Below are 23,965 nucleotides of genomic sequence, written 5' to 3' on the forward strand. Positions count from 1 at the left end.
TATGCTTGCCGGTCACTTAATGTATTTTCGTTATGTTATTGATACATGATTAGCTCTAGAGAATTATAGTAGGGGGACTCATGTAACCGTATAAATGCCTTATAAAGTGTGTAAACGTATAAATTTATCTAGTGCGTAAACGAACTGTCAAATTTTGTATGAAAAATCATTTACACAATTTGTATAAATTTACGCGCACATTTCATTGTGTAAACGCGGTAAACTCAAAGGAATGCAACCTTGCAGACATTACAGCAGGCATTTTCATCAGAAATCTCCAACATCAGAAAGTCAGTTACAAGAATATCTTAGTAAAGACGTTTTAGTTTTGATTTTTCACTTAATCTTGACATTTTTTAATTTGTATAACAATCAAAAAATTTTTGTTTGGCAATAATACAGCTGATAAACAATCAAGTTTATCAAGAGTATTTCTTGGTGCGTTCATATAACAGCGTGTGTAAATGGATATAATTTTACACCTTATAAGTTTATATGCTTTCATGAGTCCCCCTAGTGCTAATAGCGTAGAGGGATAAGGGTGATGACTTTAGAGATAGCTCATCAAACAGCTAACTCAGCCAAAAATGAATAAAACAAAATAAATGACATCTAATGATAACTATTACATATTAAGTACTATTACATTATGTAGATTAAAAAATTAATTAAGTCATTTTGTTTTCTTTGTATAAAAACGCAGGTTCTGCGCTGTAGCGGCAAGAAGTGTGATTGTATGAGTCGCAAATCAACTACTTCGTTTATTCGGCTAATGAAATAATACTTCGTTAAATTTATTTATTAAAGTAAATATATTTTGATGAAGATAACAGAGTTTTACAAACGTTTCTGCCACAAACTATTTCCGGCAATGATTATGCTCTTGCTTAAGACAATATGACCGTAGTGTGCCCATATTATTCCGCTCTTAACCCTAGTTCGGCCGACGAGTCACCGGGGTGACTTTTTCATATTCTCCCCTCAAAAAAACACATTTTTAATAAAATTTTTTAACTCATTTTCCGTAACCTCTAAACTTTATGAATTTTAAGTCGAAAAAATGCAAAAAAAGGTTTTATAATTTTAGTGATTTACAACTGTAACGGGTTGAACACCACGGTGACTGCGTCGGCCAAAAATAGTTGTAAAAATTGTCGGCCGTACTAGGGTTAAAGTGAAAGATGAATCAAAAGCCTCGCGTAACCATGGCCAGCTAGTCATACAGGATCTTGAAAACAACTTTTTTGACAGTCCATCTAACAATGAAATCAAAGTGAAAATATTTACAAATGTCTTAAATAGAAATTTACCTAATAAATACAAGACGCAAATAAAAATAACAACGAAATAAAAACGATGAACACAATTTTATTTGCCTAGTCGTCTCACCCGCAATCAAAAATGTCCAATACAAAATTGTAACTTTTCCAAGACAATTACTCTTGAGAGTTTGATTGTTTTAACTGATTTTGCGCATGCACATACAAAAAATGTAAGTATGTATGTATGAAGCTTCTCCTTTATAAGGGTGAACCGAAAAGGTCTAATCATGAAGGAAGGATATGAGATTTAATGCTCATAGTGGCCTTTATCCGAAAACAGTCTAGAAAGAGTCTAAAAATTACAACCAAAACAAAAAAAAATTACCCAATATTCTGAAGAAAGCCGAGAAATGATCCAGATATATTATCAAAACAGTTCCGAAATAGTTTAGAAGTTATCTCTAAAACAATTGCCGATTTACTTTCAAAATGATCCAAAAACAGTCCCGTAATGATCTGAAAACAATATCTAAATATACCAAAAACACTTCCGAAATGTTCAACAGATAGCCCCGAAATATTTCCCAGATAGTATTGACACTATGCTCAACTGAGTCCCCAAAAACGATTTCAAACTTATCCCGAACACAATCAAAACTAGAACCGAACTTATCCCTAATAAAATCCCTAAAAACTAGGGTGGTCGACCCGGTTTATCCGAACCAGTTTCAAGCCGGTTATTTCTTAATTTTTTGACCGGTTTATTTTTTATTCTAAAATTTCGAATATCGAATAACCCGGTTTTTTCTTCGATTAACCGGGTTTTCAGAAGGACTATAAAAGCCTTTGAAAGTTTATCGAAATACGGCAACATGTTAAATTCATGTTCTCCGAACATTGATGTGGTACTTAAACATTGGCGAATTTCCCATTCATGATTCTTTTTATACTCAGTTGAGCAGAGCTCACAGAGTATATTAACTTTGATTGGATAACGGTTGGTTGTACAGTAGGGCGGGTCGATTTAAAAATCGCTCATTGCTCTGTGAAAATCGTATTCTAGGGATCAAAATAAGAAACTTTGCCGAAGGAACCATACCTCTAAAACGAATTCTGAATTTAGAAGTTTTGCAAGCTGTAATTTGGCAGTCATTGAAGATATCATGATGAAATTTGGCAGGAACGTTACTCCTATTACTATATGTATGCTTAATAAAAATTAGCAAAATCGGAGAACGACCACCAACAAATTTTTTAAAGTCAAATTAAAAAAAAAAAGTTAATATCTTTACAGTATATAAGTATATTATGTCAACATTCAACTCCAGTAATGATATGGTGCAACAAAATACAAAAATAAAAGAAAATTTCAAAATGGGCGTGGCTCCGCCCTTTTTCATTAAATTTGTCTAGGATACTTTTAATGCCATAAGTCGAACGAAAATTTACCAATCCTTGTGAAATTTTGTAGGGGCTTAGATTCTAGGACGATAACTGTTTTCTGTGAAAAAGGGCGAAATCGGTTGAAGCCACGCCCAGTTTTTATACACAGTTGACCGTCTGTCCTTCCGCTCGGGCGTTGACACGATAAATTGAGCAAAAATCGATATATCTTTACTAAACTCAGTTCACGTAATTATCTGAACTCACTTTATCTTGGCATGAAAATTGGCCGAAATCCGACTATGACCACGCCCACTTTTTCGATATCGAAAATTACGAAAAATTACGAAAAATTTAAAAAATGCGATAATTCTATACCAAATACGAAAAAAGGGATGAAACATGGTAATTGGATTAGTTTATTGACGCAAAACATAACTTTAGAAAAATACTTTGTAAAATGGGTGTGACACCTACCATATTAAGTAGAAGAAAATGAAAAAGTTCTGCAGGACGAAATCAAAAGCTCTTGGAATCTTGGCAGGAATACTGTTCGTGGTATTACATATATAAATAAATTAGCGGTACCCGACAGATGATGGTCTGGGTCACCCTGGTCCACATTTTGGTCGATATCTCGAAAACGCCTTAACATATACAACTACCACCACTCCCTTTTAAAACCCTCATTAATACCTTTAATTTGATACCCATATCGTACAAACAAATTCTAGAGTCACCCCTGGTCCACCTTTATGGCGATATCTCGAAAAGGCGTCCACCAATAGAACTAAGGCCCACTCCCTTTTAAAATACTCATTAACACCTTTCATTTGATACCCATATCGTACAAACACATTATAGAGTCACCCCTGGTCCACCTTTATGTCGATATCCCTAAATGGCGTCCACTTATAGAACTATGGTTCACTCCCTCTTAAAATACTCTTTAATACCTTCCATTTGATACACATGTCATACAAACAGGGGTTACCCTAGGTTCATTTTCTTACATGGTGATTTTCCCTTATTTTGTCTCCATAGCTCTCGACTGAGTATGTAAAGTTCGGTTACACCCGAACTTAGCCTTCCTTACTTGTTTAGATTACGCTTCCCAAAGTGAAACAAAAAAATACGTTGTAGCATTGTACGATCGTTTATTTGAAGATAATTAACCTGACATATCGGATTCCAGTACAGAGCTAAGTGTTTCGGATTCAGAAAATGATTTAAAAAGTGAGTTGGATAAGACCATTCGCGATATTCAAACCCCAAATCATTTAGCGAAAAGGGGAGTGTCATGAAATCCCAAAAAAAAAAAAATACCCAAACACATAATCCCCAAATTCAAAATCTCCAAAATCAAAATCCCCAAACACAAAATCCCAGTGCTATGATAAACATCATGACCGTGTAAAAAATAGCAATATCTCTTTCCTCTTTCATTCATATTTATGTTTGTATAACTATATATTCACGCTTTTGCAATACATATTTTTACTTATCCATATATAGGACTGCTAGTCGCTCTAATTCGAACAAGCTAACAGAAGCGTGTACTAGGCAGAAGGACATCACCACACACCCGGACTTGGCATGGCGTAGCCCAGGTTTATTTTTTATAAGCGCGGCCGAAGGCCGCCTATGCAGAAAGTTGGTATGGATTATTAGCCTTTTTTGGTCGCGGCGATTTTAAACCTAATTTGAATTTATTTCACACATAAAATGGGGATTTTGTGTTGGGGATTATGAGTTTGGGGATTTTGATTTTGGGGATAACGTGGTAGACCCAGCGAAAAGTGCGGCCAAAGTATTTTGGACGATTTTGTATATTTTCTAAATGTCAGAAACGGACAGAAAATCTTGAAAAATTGTATAACGCATTACACTGACAATAAGTCTTACAAGCACATTGAGTAAAAGAGCAATGTCTCAAGTTTCATAAAGACCAAAGAAAAGAATAGATTGAGCCCGAAACATTTAAGCTGTATTTTATCTTTACAAGATTAAGCGCTATAAGTAAAGTCGTCACATATGAGGACTTTTTGTTACCATAAATGAATATTATACTGTGAAATGAAAAGAGACTTAATAATCTGATATGATGTATTAAATACACATTAATTTGTTTACCTATTGGTATGTTATCCTTTTATTTTTCGCTGAACGGAAATTTATTATTGTTCTGAAAAACCTGTTTATTGGGTTTTCTCCGGGTTTGAGAACTTAAAACCGGTTTTTTTCTAATTAACATTTTTGGAAAAATCGGAAAACCGGTTTTTGAAAAAAGTCGAATAATCAAACACCCTAATAAATGCATCCGAGAAGTCTCAATCTGGTATGATATGCTTTGGGGAAAGTCCCAAAATAGTCCCTAATTGCCCCTTAAAAGGTCCCGAAAAGTTTCAGAATGCTTATAGCAGTACTCTAGCTCGTTGGTTACCATCTAATGCTACTTAAACGCTGGACAAATCACAGATTCATTGATTCAATTCTGTAGCCGCTCATTGCTTTGTTGTGATTGCGATTGTTGGTATGCGTGATTGCTAAATGTGATTTTGATCAATTTTTCTTGTTTTATAGTTCAGTCACAGTAAAGGATAAAAATACTGTGATTGAGCACACATAGTAAACAATTACGTTTTCAGCAAAAATTGCTGGATATGCCAACTGTATTCTGGCGTTGCTTGCTACGAAAAGGCAAAAATTGCTTAGGCCGTTAAACGGCAATTAATGATGATGATAACAACTCTATTATCTTTTACTCACTTTAACAATTTCTTTTTCAGGCTAACTAATATTTAGACGACGGATGCAGCAAGGTAATCGCATATGCAGATGACCTCGCGCTGTTATTTAGCGGGAAGATTCCGCAGACACTATGCGATCTAATGCAAACTAAGGTGAGACTGGTGGAGAACTGGACCAGGAGTAAAGCTCTATCGGTCAATTTAGCCAAAACTGAACTGGTTCTGTTCACTAGGAAATATAAGATACCTGTGTTGCAGCTGCCGGTGATAGCGGGTACGACCCTGACGCTGAGGGACTCTGCTAAATACCTAGGAGTAATTTTGGATAGGAAACTATCCTGGAGGGAAAACGCTCAGGAGCGTGTGAGGAAAGCAACGGTGGCACTGTACAGCTGTAGGGGAGCTGTTGCACGAAGATGGGGACTATCGCTGGATATTACCCTGTGTTTCTACACTGCTGTGGTTAGACCAATCCTTCTATACGGGGCTTTGGTCTGATGGACGAGCTTAGATACAAAATCGAACCTACGAGTATTCCAGAAGTTACAAAGAAGTGCTCTAGTCTGCGTGGCGGGCGCTCTGTGCACCATCTCTGCGGAGGCACTGGATACTATTTTTAATGTGTTGCCAATATACTTAATGGCCAAGCAATGTGCGGCCTTTTCTGCTCTACGGCTGGTGGTTGACCATGCAGCCATCCTTAAGAATCTGGATTCGCCTTCGTCGGACTATTGCGCTCCGACTGTATTGTTCGATATGAAGTACAAGGCTGTTATCCCGGATAGGGATTATTGGCCGAAGGAGCAGCGATATCTGAGCGGATCTGAGCGATAGGCTGCAGATATATACTGACGGCTCCAAATTTGTATTTACCCTGACCGCCAGGCTGCACTAAAAGCGCTTGGATCGGTCACATGTAAGTCCGGGACAGTAGAGAAGTACCGCAAATCTCTTAACGAGATCTCTGAGCTAACTTCCCTCAGTCCGGTATGGGTGCCTGGACACTCGGAAATACCGGGCAATGAGATGGCTGACGAACTTGCAAGAGGGGGCACATCCGTTCCACTTTCGTCGTCCTGGAAGGAATAGAGCATGCCGCTCGTTACCTGTAAGCTCACTTTGAAAGGAATTTTCCTCAGGGAAACGGATGTGAGATGGAGCAATCTTGAATCCTGCTACCAGCTCGTGTGGCCTGAATGAGACGCGAGACGTACAAGAAGTCTCCTTCTTCTTGGAAGGGGGGACATATCTCTGGTGGTTGGACTTATAACCGGCCACATAGCAATCGGGAAGCATGCACAACGGCTGGGTGCTCCTTATAATGATTACTGCAGGAGCTGCAAAGACGAAGAGGAGATAGAAACAGTCAAGCATTTTCTGTGCGACTGTCCTGCGCTTTGGCGCAAGAGGAAGAAATCTCTGGGATCCCCCTTCTTTGACGATCTTTGTGATCTGGCTAAGTTGGAACTAAGAAATTCCTGACATTTGCTGAATCGACCTGCTGGTTTGAGTAGGGGAGAGATCCACGGGGTATCACAATGGGACCTTTTGGGCCTAAGTGCACTGGTGCTCGCACCGGTGGCCACTCTAACCTAACCTAATATTTAGACCACCCTCGGATATATGTATTGTGCTTTTACTATTTGGTTAAGTATTAGTTAGTTAGTTGATTAACCAGATAATTATTATCATCACGCTCATCATTTGTGGCAAAAAACAGAAGCAATTGAACAAAACAAAAGCCAAAACACGCCGGCATTTCAATTTACAAACGTACATCAAATGAGAAATTTCATTGCTGTACGCTCTCAGAAACAAAAAAAAAAAACATTAAAAATATGCGCAAAACTGAAGCTCCACCTGGAAAGAGTTTATCTTTAACTCAATAAATTAGCTTGCAAGTGCCAACTGAACAATGAACTACGAGCATTTTTCAAATTCCCATGCAAATATATAATTTCAATGTACATACATTTGGTGCGCGTGCGCAGTCACTGTCATTGTCATTCTTTACCGCAATCAACCGTCAGCGTCGCCCCCACAGCTCTTTCCGCCACACACGACATTGCGCTTACTTATATAAAACTTGCGAATTGGGGAGCTTCGATCAACGACGACAATGATTGCACTCTTAGTTGATGATGTCATGAGACTCTTAAATCAACCCAGAGTCGTGCTCTATTACTTTGTAGTAAAGTTGGATTTTTTAGTTCAATGAAAAGATTAGTTCACTTCTAGTTCATTCAGTCCATCGAACTAGTTCTTTTGGCTCTTAGTTCGGTCACTTAATTGAACTATTGTTCAACCAATTGAACTAGTTCAATAGTTCAATTCGGAAGTCAAATCTACTCACTCCCTGATTTAAACATCATATATGCCGCCAGCAACACTTATGGAAATTCGGCAGTACTTGCATTTCATTTTGTTTTCTTCACGACTTTCTTTAAAGTGCTTCCATATTTAACTTCGCTTTGGCATCTGAAACAAATCAGTATGTATTAAGCACACATTTTTCTAGTTAAATTTATGAAAGCAAAATGAAAACACTTACTATTACATTTAAAACATTAAACTTCTAAAATAAATTGTAAAACTTCACAAAATGACGATATGGCGGTAACCATCGCGAAATTTGATCAGCTGTTTTAATTTTGACAAAGAAGTGAGTTGCCATACATTTTGAAATTTTAATTTTCAAAGTTGCCACATAAAAGTTTAGTTCGCTTTACTAAACGAACTAGCGAACTAGTTCAATTAAAAGATATAGTTCTTTCGTTCTTTAGTTCAATAGATCCCAAAGCCTACTTTGTAGGTACATACATCCATTGTTGAATATCAGTCGCCCAATTTGAATGAGCACACACAATGGGAGTGCCAAACTTATGACGGACGTGCTTAGAGATCTGAAATGTGCGGCGAAGAGGGATAAAAAACGAAAACTGAAATGCTAATTAGTTTTAAAGATTCCTATGAATAGCAAAGACAATAACAATGTTTTTGACTAATTTTTGCCAATATTTTTGAGCTATACTTAAACAAACAAACCATTATATGAGCAATTCAAATATTCAAAACAACAACAGTCATATAAGTAGAGTTGGTTGATTTTTTAATGATGATGTCATTATTTTGCAGTCAACATTTTTTAGTTAATAATATTGAATATTTGTTTAATGCCACGAGCTGGCATTCTTTTTATGTGCTCACAAGGAGGTTATATCACAAACTATCAAGCAGCGGGAATTTCTATGAAACCTTGGACTCGTGCTAGGCTGATCGTAACAAAAACACATTTGACTTCATAAAATCGAAAATAATTAGATACCATAAATTTTCTTTTTTAGGAAAACCTTATCTCTGTAATTGAAGCATAAAATAATGTAGTCAATTGGCGCTTGAGTGCACACTTCAGCTGAGGGCTGTAGGCTTACAGTGGCAGCCATAAAATCTACTTAAATTTTTATGAAAACATTTTTAATTAATAAATAATTAAGCAATTTAAGTGATCATAGAATTTCAGCAAGCTGAAAAGATACAGTGGGATATTTTGGTAAAAAGCATGCTGGAAATTATATCAAAACGTGGTGAAAGAAGTAAGGAAGGCTAAGTTCGGGTGTAATCGAACATTACATACTCAGCTGAGAGCTTTGGAGACAAAACAAGGGAAAATCACCATTTAGGAAAATGAACCTAGGGTAACCCTGGAATGTGTTTGTATGACATGGGTATTAAATGGAAGGTATTAAAGAGTAGTTTAAAAGGGAGTGGGCCATAGTTCTATACGTGGACGCCATTTCGGGATATCGCCATAAAGGTGGACCAAGGGTGACTCTAGAATGTGTTTGTACGATATGGGTATCAAATTCAAGGGATTAATGAGGGTTTTAAAAGGGAGTGGCCCCTAGTCGTATATGTGAAGGCGTTTTCGAGATACCCAGAACATCATCTGTCGGGTACCGCTAATTTATTTATATATACAATACCACGAACAGTATTCCTGCCATGATTCCAAGCGCTTTTGATTTCGCCCTGCAGAACTTTTACAATTTCCTCTAATTAATATGGCAGGTGTCACACCCATTTTACATAGTTTTTTCTAAAGTTATGTATACTTTGCGTCAAAAACCAAACCAATCACCATCTTTAATACTTTTTTCGTATTTGGTACAGAATTATGTATATCGAAAAAGTGGGCGTGGTCATAGTCGGATTTCGCCCATTTTTAATACCAAGATAAAGTGAGTTCATATAAGTACGTGAACTAAGTTTAGTAAAGATATATAGATTTTTGTTCAAGTTATCGTGTTAACGGCCGAGCGGAAGGGCACACGGTCGACTGTGTATAAAAACTGGGCGTGGCTTCAACCGATTTCGCCCCTTTTCACAGAAAATAGTTATCGTCCTAGAATCTAAGCCCCTACCAAATTTCACAAGGATTGGTACATGTTTGTTCGAATTATGGCATTAAAAGTATCCTAGACAAATTAAATGAAAAAGGGCGGAGCCACGCCCATTTTGAAAATGTCTTTTATTTTTGTATTTTGTTGCACCATATCATTACTGGAGTTGTATTTTGACATAATTTACTTATGTACTGTAAAGATATTAAATTTTTTGTTAAAATTTGACTTAAAAAAATTTTTTTTTTAAAGTGTGCGTGTTCGTCATCCGATTTTGCTAATTTTTAATTAGCACACATATAGTAACAGGAGTAACGTTCCTGCAAATTTCATTATGATATCTTCAACGACTGCCAAATTACAGCTTGCAAAACTTTTAAATTACCTTCTTTTAAAAGTGGGCGGTGTCACGCCCATTGTACAAAATTTTACTAGCTTTCTATTCTGCGCCATAAGGTCAACCCACCTACCAAGTTTCATCGCTTTATCCATCTTTGGTAATGAATTATCGCACTTTTTCCGTTTTTCGAAATTTTCGATATCGAAAAAGTGGGCGTGGTTATAGTCCGATTTCGTTCATTTTAAATAGCGATCTGAGATGAGTGCCCAACATACCAAATTTCATCAAGATGCCTCAAAATTTACTCAAGTTATCGTGTTCACGGACAGACAGACGGACGGACGGACATGGCTAAATGAATTTCTTTTTTTGCCCAGATCATTTTGATATATAGAAGTCTATATCTATTTCGATTAGTTTAGAACAAAGCTAATATACTCTGTGAGCTCTGCTCAGCTGAGTATAAAAAAACCAAGTAACTAAATGTGACTTCGACTTTATGGTTCATTTATGGCGTTTTTTTTTTCTCTCTCGTATCCCTTTCACAAAATATTTTTGACTAAATAAGAAAAGGGGTACGATGACCTACAAATAGAGCCATTTTGCATAGCGGCAGATTACCTAGATCAAAAGTTAGAATTTAAGAGTGCAACATGAGGGTAACATTTTTTTCAGAAAAGAAAACACCATTAGTTTCAGCGATACTGCTTCTCCTATCTTACTGAGGCACTTTTTTGACACTAAGGCCCAGTTTTTCAGTACAAGTTCAACTCAATTTGTTAGTTAAGCTACGCTTAAACTTATTCTGCAGTTTTTCAGTCTACTTTAACTGAAGTTTAAGCTCAGCTTAAGCGGTCGATCTGGCTGGGTTAAACTCTAGTTAACCTATCGGTGATTTCGGTTCGTTCGAAATGGCGTCGAATATACCCAACAAGAATTTGGGCTTGAGTACCATTAGAGCTCATGTTGATAACTAGGCATACTTCTAAAACCTCCTCAAGAGTTGTTTCGAAACAGTCGCTCAACTCGGGAATCATAGCGTACTCCGCAAAGAGGGAATTTTTTGTAAAACAAAATTTGCTATTACTTAAGTTGAAAAAATTTAATGAACAACTTGTGGTTCTCTAATAGGACTCAAATATAAAATTCCATACTACAGTATTTTCACGAAAATAAAATAAAATATAAATAATTTATTTTTAATAAATTAATTACGCTTCGGTACTGCTATCAACCAGGTGTTTATCTCTCACAATAAACACCATAGAGATTTTTTTACAACTCCACCTCAACTCGATATCCAGTGTCAGGATATCAACTGGAGAAATCTGTTGAATATTCATTTGAGAAGTATACATTTCTGAAAATCTCTCGAAAGTTGGATAATAATTGGAAAGTATTAGTGACGTTGGAGATCAACTCGAAAACTCTTAATTTTACAAAATTTCTCAAATGTTGGTAGTATTGGAGAATGAAGTTGGATATCACCTCCGGAACTAGATATATGTATATTTCGCTGTAGAAATTTGTTTTCCGTGTTTGTTGGGTAAACAAAATCCAGCTGTTGCCGTATCTACAAATTATCGAGATAACAAAAAAACCAATGTTGCCGTACAAAAAACCCAACCCCAAAGGCGGCCTTAAACTGTGACTGAAAAACTGCTGAGTAGTTTAACTGGAGTTTAAATTTGACTAGAGTTTTAGCAAACATAATTTAATCTTAGCTTAACCAACTACTGAAAAGTTGGGCCTTAGTATTATTAACGGATTTTACCCACTTTTAACGGTTTAACGTTATACTATGGAGAACTGCAAAATATACACCCTGTCGGGGTTCCTCGGCATAAGGAAGCCTTCAACAACGTTGAAACGGAGCCCATGTGCAAGGCGCTTAAACGGAATGGAATCAAAGGTTCCAAGATTGGAATCGTCAATGCAAAAAGGGAGCTGGCTCATTAAGTAAAGATGCTGATAGTTAATGAAATTCTTGAAACATTTTGGGCAGAAGGAACACGGGTAGACGTATATGTACGTCGACGACTTTGTAACTTGAGCCTCGAAAGGGGCTCTACGTACGACTTGGAGAAACGAAATTGTGAATATCAACCTAAAACAGACACGTGATGATATTTTATATTTCATGGCAAGGGGACGACTAAACAGGATCATAAATGACTTCACGTCCGATACAGACCTTATCACGGCGGTTGTTGGCTTCCTGGACAGAACATAAAATATCCTTGGAGGGGGAGGAACGCCTAAACTGTTGTAGGGTCATTGTAATCTACACAGACAGCTCTAAAGCGAGAAAAGGGAACTGAGGCTAGACTGTAACCAAAGCATATCTGTAGAGAGACAGAGACTGCTCTAGGACAGCACGGTCTAAGGTACCTATATAATGATCTTTGTCGACAGAAAGGCCGCCTAAAAGGCATTCAGATCCAGTTTGATAAAGAGGGATATCGTACGAAGATGTCAAACCTCGCTGGGGTCCATAGGGCAACTCAATATTTCACATAGCCATTTTGAAGGAAATAAAATTGCAAATGAGATGGCCAGGAAAGATTCCTGATTCTTGACTTGCTGTAGATCAACCGGGATAGTTGCGAGGTCTTAAGGTCATTTTGGCCATGTTTGGATATGAAGGAACCAGCTTCTTTCTCAAGCTAAACAGATCGGCAGTGAGAGTATATACGGGTGTCATTACAGGCTAAGCCATTGCACCGATACTCTATTGGTGGCGCATACCAACAAGCTGCCTCTACAGTAGCTGTCAGGATGAGAAGGAAGAGAAGTCAATTCATCACTTTCTCGGCCGATGTCCATTACTACAGGCAAAACGACCCAGTTTCCTGGCGGAACTGTTATGCCTTCCGAGATAATGGAAAATACTCGCTTAAAAACGGAGCGTACTGCATCCATTTTCAAGTTATTTTTAGCAAATGCATCGCCGGCTTTATTTTTCTGCGATCCTTTTAAGAAACCCTTTTATAAAAATGGGCTTGGTCCTGAACTAATTTTCTTTGTTTATATTAGGCACGTTCACTATGACTCTCCGTATGATGAATTTTGTGGTGGCAACTCAACAGGGTTGAATAAAAATGTATACAAAATTTATTTTATCAGAAGCGAGCGTTGCCACGATAGTTTTAAAAAAATTATAGTTTCAGAAATGCCTCTCCCTATTCCTCCCTTCCTCTATCCAACATTTTCTTTCCCTGTCGTTCTCCCTATCTTGGCTGCTTCCGTTTACTTCCCGGCCCGAACCGATATAAGATCTTTCGTTATTTCATTATTCGAATAGTTTGGATCCTATTCCATTTCGTTAAAAATAAGTACATATTTACATGCCCTGCTCTAACTTGGGTTAACGTGTATGATTGAAAATTTATTTTACGAGCTTTTCATCGTCCAACTCTACTCTCTTCATCCCTCTTCTTATTTTGATACATGGAAGCCTATATTTATCTCAACTGGCTGATGCCTTTACATTGTACAAGAATATTCTTTGTTTGCCGTGACCAGCTGATTATAAAAACCAAGGTCTTTTCCATTGGATTACATTACAAGGCAGATACAAAAGATTCCTGTATGCATACATATTGCTATGGATGCGATCCCAAAGTCGATTATATGGGTAAGCTTCATAAAGACCTCAAGAGGCGGGTTCAAAAAAGCTTCATAAAGACGACAAGGGGCGGGTTCAAACTTATATATATATCCATTTGTTTCATCTGCAGATTGATCAAATCTTACAGATGAGATTTGCATTACATTTAAAGATATTTTGCATACAAATTCTTGTAGAATAACCTAAGCGGTTTTGAGACGTTACGAAGTGCACATAAATTCAGAATTGTATTGTAACGGTTTGTTGATCGAAACAATAAGTTTCCAATCCAGCATCCCGTTAATGAAACAAAAAAAGAACTGTATTGTTGATGATGTCGGGATGGACGGGATTCCGACTACCATAGCAGGAGTTTCTTGATTGGTTCGAAATAATTAGTTTGACATCTATCATCTCTTTCTCTTAGTCCGAATTCTCAACGGGAAGGCGATAGTCTACGTGGTCTAGTTTTATGATCGTAATATTGAGTATGCTGTCGGAATGGACGCGATGCCGAGCAGAACAGAGTCACATTTAATTGATTAATAGTGCCGTCGGGATGGGGGTGTTTTCGAGCAGCTGTTGTTAAATGCTATCAACCCACTGTGCAATATATTTTTGTTTTTTATTTGTATGTATTAGCGTTCCAAAGTCAAGTTTTAAAATTTCCTTGCAATACGGTAAAATTGAACTTGAAATTCATAATGTAAGAGTGCGTCATTGCTCGCACTGGATATAGACTCAGCTGGATTTACAATAGCCAATAATGTCATAGGAAGAAATTGTTGGAAATGATTATAATGCCATAAAAAACGATGACTAATTGTCAATTATGATGATTTGCCATGTATTAACTTTTTACGGTTTTCTATTGATAACTTTTAAGATAAATCTTATATTAAAAAACTTTCTATAACTCTTCAGGTCATTAACACGCTAATTATGTTAAATTCAACCTGCTGCTTCTTTTTGTTCAGAAAATGTTGAGAGATTTATTATTTAAATGAAAGTGATCTAGTACAGACCATCAATAAAAATGTTATTTTTGTACATTCTCCTAGAGCTGACAGTGGTATTTTTGTTAAATGACTGAGTATGAATGCATGCGAAAAAAGAGCTAACATAACACAGAAAGAAATGACGCTAGTAAAATCAACAAATTAGAATTGTTATTCTTGAATTAACAGAAATTCGGTAAAATTGATCGAATTATGGCTAATTAAACCGAGTTTTTGTCAGGAGAACAAATTTGTTTAGTAACAGAAAATAAACTGTTGGTCTCAAGCTTACAATATTCTGTAAAAATTACAGATTCTCAATCAGTCTAACTGACTTTCTATTTAAAATACTGATTTATTTGGTCATTTCAACAGCTAAACACTCACTACTTTGTTTTATGACCATGGTGCCATCGAAACCTCTGTCATATCAACAACGTTCACTGATAATCTAATATTGACGGGAATCTGTTATTTTAACAATTTTCATTGGTATTTTTCGGGTGACAGCAATACTTGTTAAGTCAAGTCAACAGAGCTCTGACTATCGGAACCCGACTATGGAAGCAGAGGTAGAGGGCGGCCCCCACTCCGTTGGAAGGACCAGGTGGAAAACGATTTAAAGTCCCTTGGTGTGACCCATTGGCGCCGGTTGGCAGAGAGAAGGAACGACTGGGGCGCCTTGTTGGACGGCCATAACCGTTTAAACGGTTAAGCGCCAATTAAGTAATAAAGTAAGTAAGTGCTATTACTTATTAGAAATTTAAAATAGCTTATTATGACATAAGCCATAATTTCAACGATGATCAATGTCAGCTTTAAGCAATAACACCGCCTATATTCACAAGTAAATAAAAAATATTATTTATGAATATTATTGACAACTAAAATAGAAATATATATACATATACCTTATAAGGTTTATATGGAATGTTCACTTAACAAAACAGTTGTAAATGATTCATTATTTGTACAAGGTATAGTCAAAATGTCGGCACGCTTCAAAAATAACGCTAATTATACTCGTAAATATATAACAAAAATTCTCATAAATTAAAAAAAAAATATTTGCTTTTGGCACTTCAATAATAGTTTGGACATTTGTGCCAATAGACTTAGTGAATATGTACTTCCTTTTTTTAGTTAGTGTGAAACAAAGCTTATGGCGTAGATTACCTAGCTTAGCTATGTACTACACACAATCTACAGCAGCGAAAAGAAAAATAGCAGTGACAATTGTTAAATTCTTTTTTATTTTAGCTTTTTGAAAAAAAAAACTTCTTTGAATTCTGCAACTGAAACTATTAAAACGAAACTCAAAAGATTTTCGAAAAAAACATTGCATATTCCAGAAAAAACAATTTACAACGTTACAGATCTCCTAAAATTCGCATTGATTTATAACAATTTTTTTTCGAAAGGTGTTTCAGATTTCCCATACAATATGTGAAACGTTTTTTTTTATATGGAAGAAAATCTGAAACAACCTTCGAATAAAAAATTCTCAAAATACAATGCGAGTTTTGACAGACCTATATATTTGACCTGGGATCATGAAAGGGACCTATTGTGCGAAAAAAAGTTTTCGGGAAAAATGCGTTTAAAGTTTTTGTTTAGCTTGACGCATGTGTAGCGGCCGGCCGTTGTGAACGAATTTTGTAATTAAAATTTAAGTAACTTCCCGATAAGCTACAAGCTTGAAACTTGGAATATAGTTCAGAACCCCATGACAATTCAATAATAAGAAAAAATTTTCGATAGGTGGCGCATGGATCGAAATATTTCAAAACATCATATTTGTGGTCCGATTTGGATTTAAATGATATTTGTGAAAAAACTAACAAAGAAACTAAAGATAGAAAACTGCGGTTCGTTCCATTGGAAAGAGCGTTAAATTTCCTATAAGTCACTCAAAAAGTGAACACAATAGGCCCCTTTCATGATCCCAGGTCACATATTATAATTTGTAAGATTATAATTGAAAAAAAGAAAAAATCAGACAGCTCCAAATAAAAGTTTCGAAATTTTCGTAGAACTTTCTTAAATTTTCGAATATCTTCGAAAGCGTTTTTTCTTAAAATATCGAAAATAAAAAAAGAAGAGTTTAATTGACGAAATTCAATAAAATATGCCACTGCTGTTTTTCTGTTCGCTGCTGTATATTCATGCAACAGAAAAAAGCTTGAGTGCCGAATTTCCGTCGTTGGTATAGTTTTCATGTATTTATTCGTAATTCAGCAGGAAACGTTTGGCATTTTTGTTTATCATTCGAATATGTAAAACAACAAATAAGTCTAGGCAATCATTAGTAAAACAAGTAAGGAAGGCTAAGTTCGGGTGTAACCGAACATTACATACTCAGTTGAGAGCTATGGAGACAAAATAAGGGAAAATCACTATGTAGGAAAATGAACCTAGGGTAACCCTAGAATATGTTTGTATGACATGGGTATCAAATGGAAGGTATTGAAGAGTATTTTAAGAGGGAGTGGGCCATAGTTCTATAGGTGGATGCCATTTAAGGATATCGCCATAAAGGTGGACCAGGGCTGACTCTAGAATTTGTTTGTACGATTTGGGTATCAAATGAAAGGTGTTAATGAGTATTTTAAAAGGAGTGGGCGTTAGTTCTATAGGTGGATTCCTTTTCGAGATATCGCCATAAAGGTGGACCAGGGGTGACTCTAGAATTCATTTGTACAATATGGATATCAAACGAAAGGTGTTGATGAGTATTTTAAAAGGGAGTGGGCCTTAGTTCTATGGGTGGATGCCTTTTCGAGATATCGCCATAAAGGTGGACCAGGGCTGACTAGAATTTGTTTCTACGATTTGGGTATCAAATGAAAGGTGTTAATGAGTATTTTAAAAGGAAGTGGGCCTTAGTTCTATAGGTGGACGCCTTTTCGAGATATCGCCATAAAGGTGGACCAGGAGTGACTCTAGAATTTGTTTGTACGATATGGGTATCAAATGAAAGGTGTTAATGAGTATTTTAAAAGGGAGTGGGCCTTAGTTCTATTGGTGGACGCCTTTTCGAGATATCGCCATAAAGGTGGACCAGGGGTGACTCTAGAATTTGTTTGTACGATATGGGTATCAAATGAAAGGTTTAACGAGTATTTAAAAGGGAATGGGCCTTAGTTCTATAGGTGGACGCCTTTTCGAGATATCACCATAAGGGTGGACCAGGGGTGACTCTAGAATTTGTTTGTACGATATGGGTATCAAATGAAAGGTGTTAATGAGTATTTTAAAAGGGAGTGGGCCTTAGTTCTATTGGTGGACGCCTTTTCGAGATATCGCCATAAAGGTGGACCAGGGGTGACTCTAGAATTTGTTTGTACGATATGGGTATCAAATGAAAGGTGTTAATAAGTATTTTAAAAGGGCGTGAGGCTTAGTTCTATAAGTGGACGCCTTTTCGAGATATCGCCATAAAGGTGGACCAGGGCTGACTCTAGAATGTGTTTGTACGATATTGGTATGAAATTAAAGGTATTAATGAGAGTTTTAAAAGGGAGTGGTGGTAGTTGTATATGTGAAGGCGTTTTGGAGATATCGACCAAAATGTGGACCAGGGTGACCCAGAACATCATCTGTCGCGTACCGCTAATTTATTTATATATGTAATACCACGGACAGTATTCCTGCCAAGATTCCAAGGGCTTTTGATTTCGCCCTGCAGAACTTTTTCATTTTCTTCTACTTAATATGGTAGGTGCCACACCCATTTTACAAAGTTTTTTCTAAAATTAAATTTTGCGTCAATAAACTAATCCAATAACACGTTTCATCATTTTTTTCGTATTTGGTATAGAATTATGGCATTTTTTTCATTTTTCGTAATTTTCAATATCGAAAAAGTGGGCGTGGTCATAGTCGGATTTTGGTCAATTTTTATACCAATACAAAGTGGGTTCAGATAAGTACGTGGACTGAGTTTAGTAAAGATACATCGATTTTTGCTCAATTTATCGTGTTAACGGCCATGCGGAAGGACAGACGGTCAACTGTGTATAAAAACTGGGCGTGGCTTCAACCGATTGCGCCCCTTTTCACAGAAAATAGTTATCGTCCTAGAATCTAAGCCCCTACCAAATTTCACAAGGATTGGTACATTTTTGTTCGAATTATGGCATTAAAAGTGTCCTAGACAAATTAAATGAAAAAGGGCGGAGCCACGCCCATTTTGAAATTTTCTTTTATTTTTGTATTTTGTTGCACCATATCATTACTGGAGTTGAATGTTGACATAATTTACTTATATACTGTAAAGATATTAAATTTTTTGTAAAAATTTTATTTTAAAAAATTTTTTTTTAAAGTGGGCGTGGTCGTTCTGCGATTTTGCTAATTTTCATTAGGCATACATATAGTAATAGGAGTAACGTTCCTGCCAAATTTCATCATGATATCTTCAACGACTGCCAAATTACAGCTTGCAAAACTTTTAAATTACCTTCTTTCAAAAGTGGGCGGTGACATGCCCATTGTACAAAATTTTAATAATTTTCAATTCTGCATCATAAATTCAACTCACCTACCAAGTTTCATCGCTTTATCTATCTTTGGTAATGAATTATCGCACTTTTTGTGTTTTTCGAAATTTTCGATATCGAAAAAGTGGGAGTGGTTGTAGTCCGATTTCGAGATGAGTGCCCAGGAACCTACATACCAAATTTCATCAAGATACCTCCAAATTTACTGAAGTTATCGTGTTAACGGACGGACGGACATGGCTCAATCAAATTTTTTTCGATACTGATGATTTTGATATATGGAAGTCTATATCTATCTCGATTCCTTTATACCTGTACAACCAACCGTTATCCAATCAAAGTTAATATACTCTGTGAACTCTGCTCAACTGAGTATAAAAAGAATTAGATTACTTTAAAATGTGCCAGTTTTAACACAAACTAAATTACTGCTTAGTTGTTGCTTTTGTTGTTGTTGGCGTTGCTATGACCATATGATATTTGTTACATAAACAGCCTTTAATTTCACCCTTTCAAGTGGAAGAATTCAAAACAAATAGGTATTTATTCGAGAATGAAACAAAGCTTAGACGGGAAGTGAGGGAAAAGTTATTGTGCGTATGCTATAGACATAAGGGTGGTCCTAAAAAGAACAAGATGAACAATAAAACAAGATGAACAATTTTTTAATCTCACTCTTTCAGAAGTTAAATTTTAGTCGTACATAGTTAGATTTTTTTATGAACTCTCGTAATACACGTATATACATAATTTTTATAACCAATGCTCAATTAAATAACCGAAGCTATGTCTCCTATTCCCGATCGACTAAAAAATTCATTGAAATCTTTCACGATCACAAAAAACAGAAAAACGCAGAAGGTTAAGCAGATATACGATTCTTTTTTTTTTTTTTGGTCAACTAAAGGAACATTTGTTACTAATAAAACAAGTTTATAATCAGCCGGAGTGGTGGTAGCATTCAATCCCTCACGTTTTTGAATTCGAAAGAGATTTTCTAAGCGGGCTTGGCGCTCGGCAGCGGTGTGGCAAATACTCCGAGTGTATTTCTTAGTGCAAATTCATCTGCCTAGTAGCTGCTGTTTGGGAAAAATTAAAGGAGCATGACGCAGTTGGAAGAGACGCTCGAGCCAAATCTACTCGGAGGTAAAATTTATTTTACTTGTTGTAGAATTACTGTAGAAGTGTGTGCGCAGATCCCACCCCATTCCGCCCATTTATACAGCAAACTCTTATCGTCATAAAAGCAATGTTCTTACCTCATTTTATTCAGGTAAATAATGGATTGGTTTTTTTATTCTCATTGAACTCAAAAAGATTAACCAAATTAGGGCCTGTAGTTTCTTTAAAATTTATAGTTGTTTATCTATTTGAGAACCATGATTTCCTAAAGTTTTTCAAACATCGGATAATAGTGTTTAATATCAAGTTGAAAACTAAAAAATTTAATTAAAAATTGATTTTTCTCTAATATCCATAAAAAATTTAACGAAACTTTTCTAAGATTGCGATTGTTAAATGATAGTGAACTGGAAGAAAGAAGCTTGTAAAATTAACCTAACTACGGGCCACCGTGGTGTGATGGTAGCGTGCTCCGCCTACCCCACCGTATGCCCTGGGTTCACACCCCGGGCAAAGCAACATCAAAATTTTAGAAATAAGGTTTTTGAATTAGAAGAAAATTTTTCTAAGCGGGGTCGCCCCTCGGCTGTGTTTGGCAAGCGCTCCGGGTGTATTTCTGCCATGAAAAGCTCTCAGTGAAAACTCATCTGCCTTGCAGATGCCGTTCGGAGTCGGCATAAAACATGTAGGTCCCGTCAGGCCAATTTGTAGGGAAAATTAAGAGGAGCGCGACGCAAATTGGAAGAGATCTCTTCGGAGGTTATCGCGCCTTACATTTATTTATATTTATACATCGCAAAGAGCTGTGGAGTCAACTTCGCACAAATTGTTGATTCTGAATGGACCGTTTAAGTTGTCAAATCAACATAAGCAAGTATGCATCATACGTAAACTTGGTTACCAAACGATGAATACTGTCACCCTAAGATTTCCGTCAACATTAGAATCATGGCGGACCGATACAAGGTGGCAGCATGGTGACATAGCTACAAACATAAATAAAAATTACATGAACTTTGTTTTTGTAAATTCGATGGACAAATGTCAAAATCGTAGTGCGCCGGAAGTTGATGTATCAAATCAAATAAAAAAAGTTTATAATCAGCTGTCCTATGCTGCCACCTTGTATCGTTCCGCCATGATTAGAATAACAGTGAAAACTGTCATAAAACAAATTAGTGAGCGTAAGTTTTTCATTAAAGTTAGCTTTTGCATAACATTTACAGTTGTTCGCTTTAATAATAATAATAATACCCAACGGATTTTAAGAAAAAATAGTTACAGAGTGTGTAATTTTTACATTGTATTGTTACTTGAACTCGGTTGAATGCGATCAATTTTACCGAATGTCTGTTTATTCAAGAACAACAAAGCCGATTCGTTGATTTTACCAGCTTAATTTCTTTCGGTTGGCAAAATATTTTTGATTATTTGAGAAGAGGCTCTTTGTTGTATTGCGTGCTAGTCATAAGTGAGATGGGTTGGGGAATATGAAATTTCTCAATCTGAGAAGTGGGAACCATGCCAAATTATAAATGTTCCTTTTATTTTAGAACGCTATCAATGGCTATCGGAAATGTACTCTAGCACCAACTTAGCTATGGTCCATCCCTGTTGAAACTGCTAGTTTCCTTGGACTCCCGATAGAGGACTTTGATAACAATTTGTTACTGGTCGCGCCAAATGAATAGGGTCTGTTAACACAACAACAACATTTGAGACACCTATTCTCAAATTGAAATGTTTGAGATTTGAAAATACATTAGTTCTCAAATGCATCTCAAATAGAGATGGAACAAAAATAGGTATTTTAAACCCAAGTATATGACATCTGTGTATAAAAAATATCATACAACAATATAACAACAATCTCTTAAAGCAATTAAGGTACTTGTTACTCAATTTCAGCTGGAATCAAATTTCAATTACTTTTTTGACATCGGTAGGCAACAATTTTATCAACGACAACTTGCCAAGGCCGCGGCTTTTTTCTATTCACGCCAAGTGATTTATGGAAAATAAATTTGTTGGTGAGTATGCGACAAGCAATTAAAATTGGTTTCTGTTACCTTACCTTTTAACTAAAATTTTTTTAAATTTGCATATGTAATTTTCGTGAGTGACCCATGTCATCTGTCTCATTACTGTATGTTATTTTTTCATGCAAATTACTATAAGTCTTACTTTGTTAGGGCTAGCCGTGCACAACAGGCAATTCATCGGTTTTAGCGCTTCTGTGAACTTTTTCATTAACATGTCTGTAAGTAACCTTGTAAGTTGTATGACAAACTTGTTCAAATATATAAACTATTGCTATAATGATAGGCTTTTATTCAGGCGCCCAAAGAAAACTTATAGTTAAGCTTATTCTAAAATCATTGAGATGAAAATATGACCTTTTGAACTTTTCACTGTTGAACATTGCACAGCCTAGCTAAAAAAAATAAATAATGCGTTACAGTTATTGAATATTATTAATTGGTTGCCAATGCTAAAGACTTCTACATGACGATAACAATGTCAGCTGCATAGCCAAAGGGCTAAGGAAACACAAAATTGAAGTGTGACAAAAGACACCAAAAACGCTATTGGACCCCTTTTCGTTTAATATGAGCCGACAAAATAGCGCAATTGATTTGATTGAAATATTTATCGTTATGTGAGGGGATTTTTGTGTAGACTTTTATCTACAAATTTCAATAATATTTTTTTTTTAACTTAACTATATTTGGATTTAAATGCCTTTTTAATAAGCACAAATTGATGTCAATTTTAAATCAAGCATACTTAAAATTCTTGTTAACTATGAAATATAGGGTTGTAAAAAAGTTACAAAAAAGATAAGATAGAAGAATCAAAATGCAACGGGAAATGTGTTCTTTAATACAGACGAAACGTTGCTGATGATTTCGAAATTTTAACAACACATTGTGAACAACCTATTAGAAACAAAGCTATACATGTTTCTTTACAGTGAAGCTTCCCATCTAGATTTACTTTAAGTAACTGCCCCTCTATGTTCGGTAATAGCGCTCTACCAAACCTTGGTGAACAACCCACGGTGACCTGGGGGTCAATTCCCTAACTGTGAAAACCTGAAAAATGTACACTCATTTAAAACTCATTTGCACATACAATTTACATTTTAAATTTTCATGCAATTCTGTAAATTATTGTGCACATTGTTTTGCTGAATGGGCGCTGAATGTAAAAGTCTTATGTCAAAAGCCATGAAAATAAAAAAGTCATTCTGCAACTGTGCGCATGAGTTGAATGTCATAATAGTGTACACTGGCTGCCAAGAAAACTCACGAAGTTTTTATCAGTGAGTTTTTTTGTTCACAGTTTTGCTTTACAGAATCAGAATTTCGCAGTTTACACAATTTCTTGTGTACACTTTAAAACTCATAGTTAGCGAATAGGGCCCCTGAACTATGTGTAAGTTTTCAAGTTTCCAGCTCAATGAGAAGTTACTTATAAATCGATCGCAAGATTCTACTTGCTCTAAATGGATTTTCCATGTATTTCTGCATATCTCTGTCCCTGCTACATCTAGAAGATTTTTTTATTGTGAAAATTATAATGAAAATGGGCCTTA

General features: G+C 36.1%; 1 protein-coding gene and 1 long non-coding RNA gene across 6 annotated transcripts in view; one reads left to right on the top strand and one right to left on the bottom strand.

Annotated features, from left to right (window-relative positions):
- The window catches only part of kst (spectrin beta chain, non-erythrocytic 5 kst), a 155,916-nt gene that overhangs the window by 75,417 nt on the left and 56,534 nt on the right, over positions 1-23,965 (bottom strand). The window lies entirely within an intron of this gene.
- The window catches only part of LOC137253449 (uncharacterized), a 48,099-nt gene continuing 44,433 nt past the window's right edge, over positions 20,300-23,965 (top strand). Inside the window, exons 1-2 of the long non-coding RNA XR_010953804.1 lie at positions 20,300-20,391; positions 22,276-22,397. This is a non-coding gene — a long non-coding RNA (uncharacterized lncRNA). The remainder of the gene's footprint in view (positions 20,392-22,275; positions 22,398-23,965) is intronic.

Source organism: Eurosta solidaginis, chromosome 5, assembly GCF_040869045.1.
Source record: "Eurosta solidaginis isolate ZX-2024a chromosome 5, ASM4086904v1, whole genome shotgun sequence".
Taxonomy (NCBI): domain Eukaryota; kingdom Metazoa; phylum Arthropoda; class Insecta; order Diptera; family Tephritidae; genus Eurosta; species Eurosta solidaginis.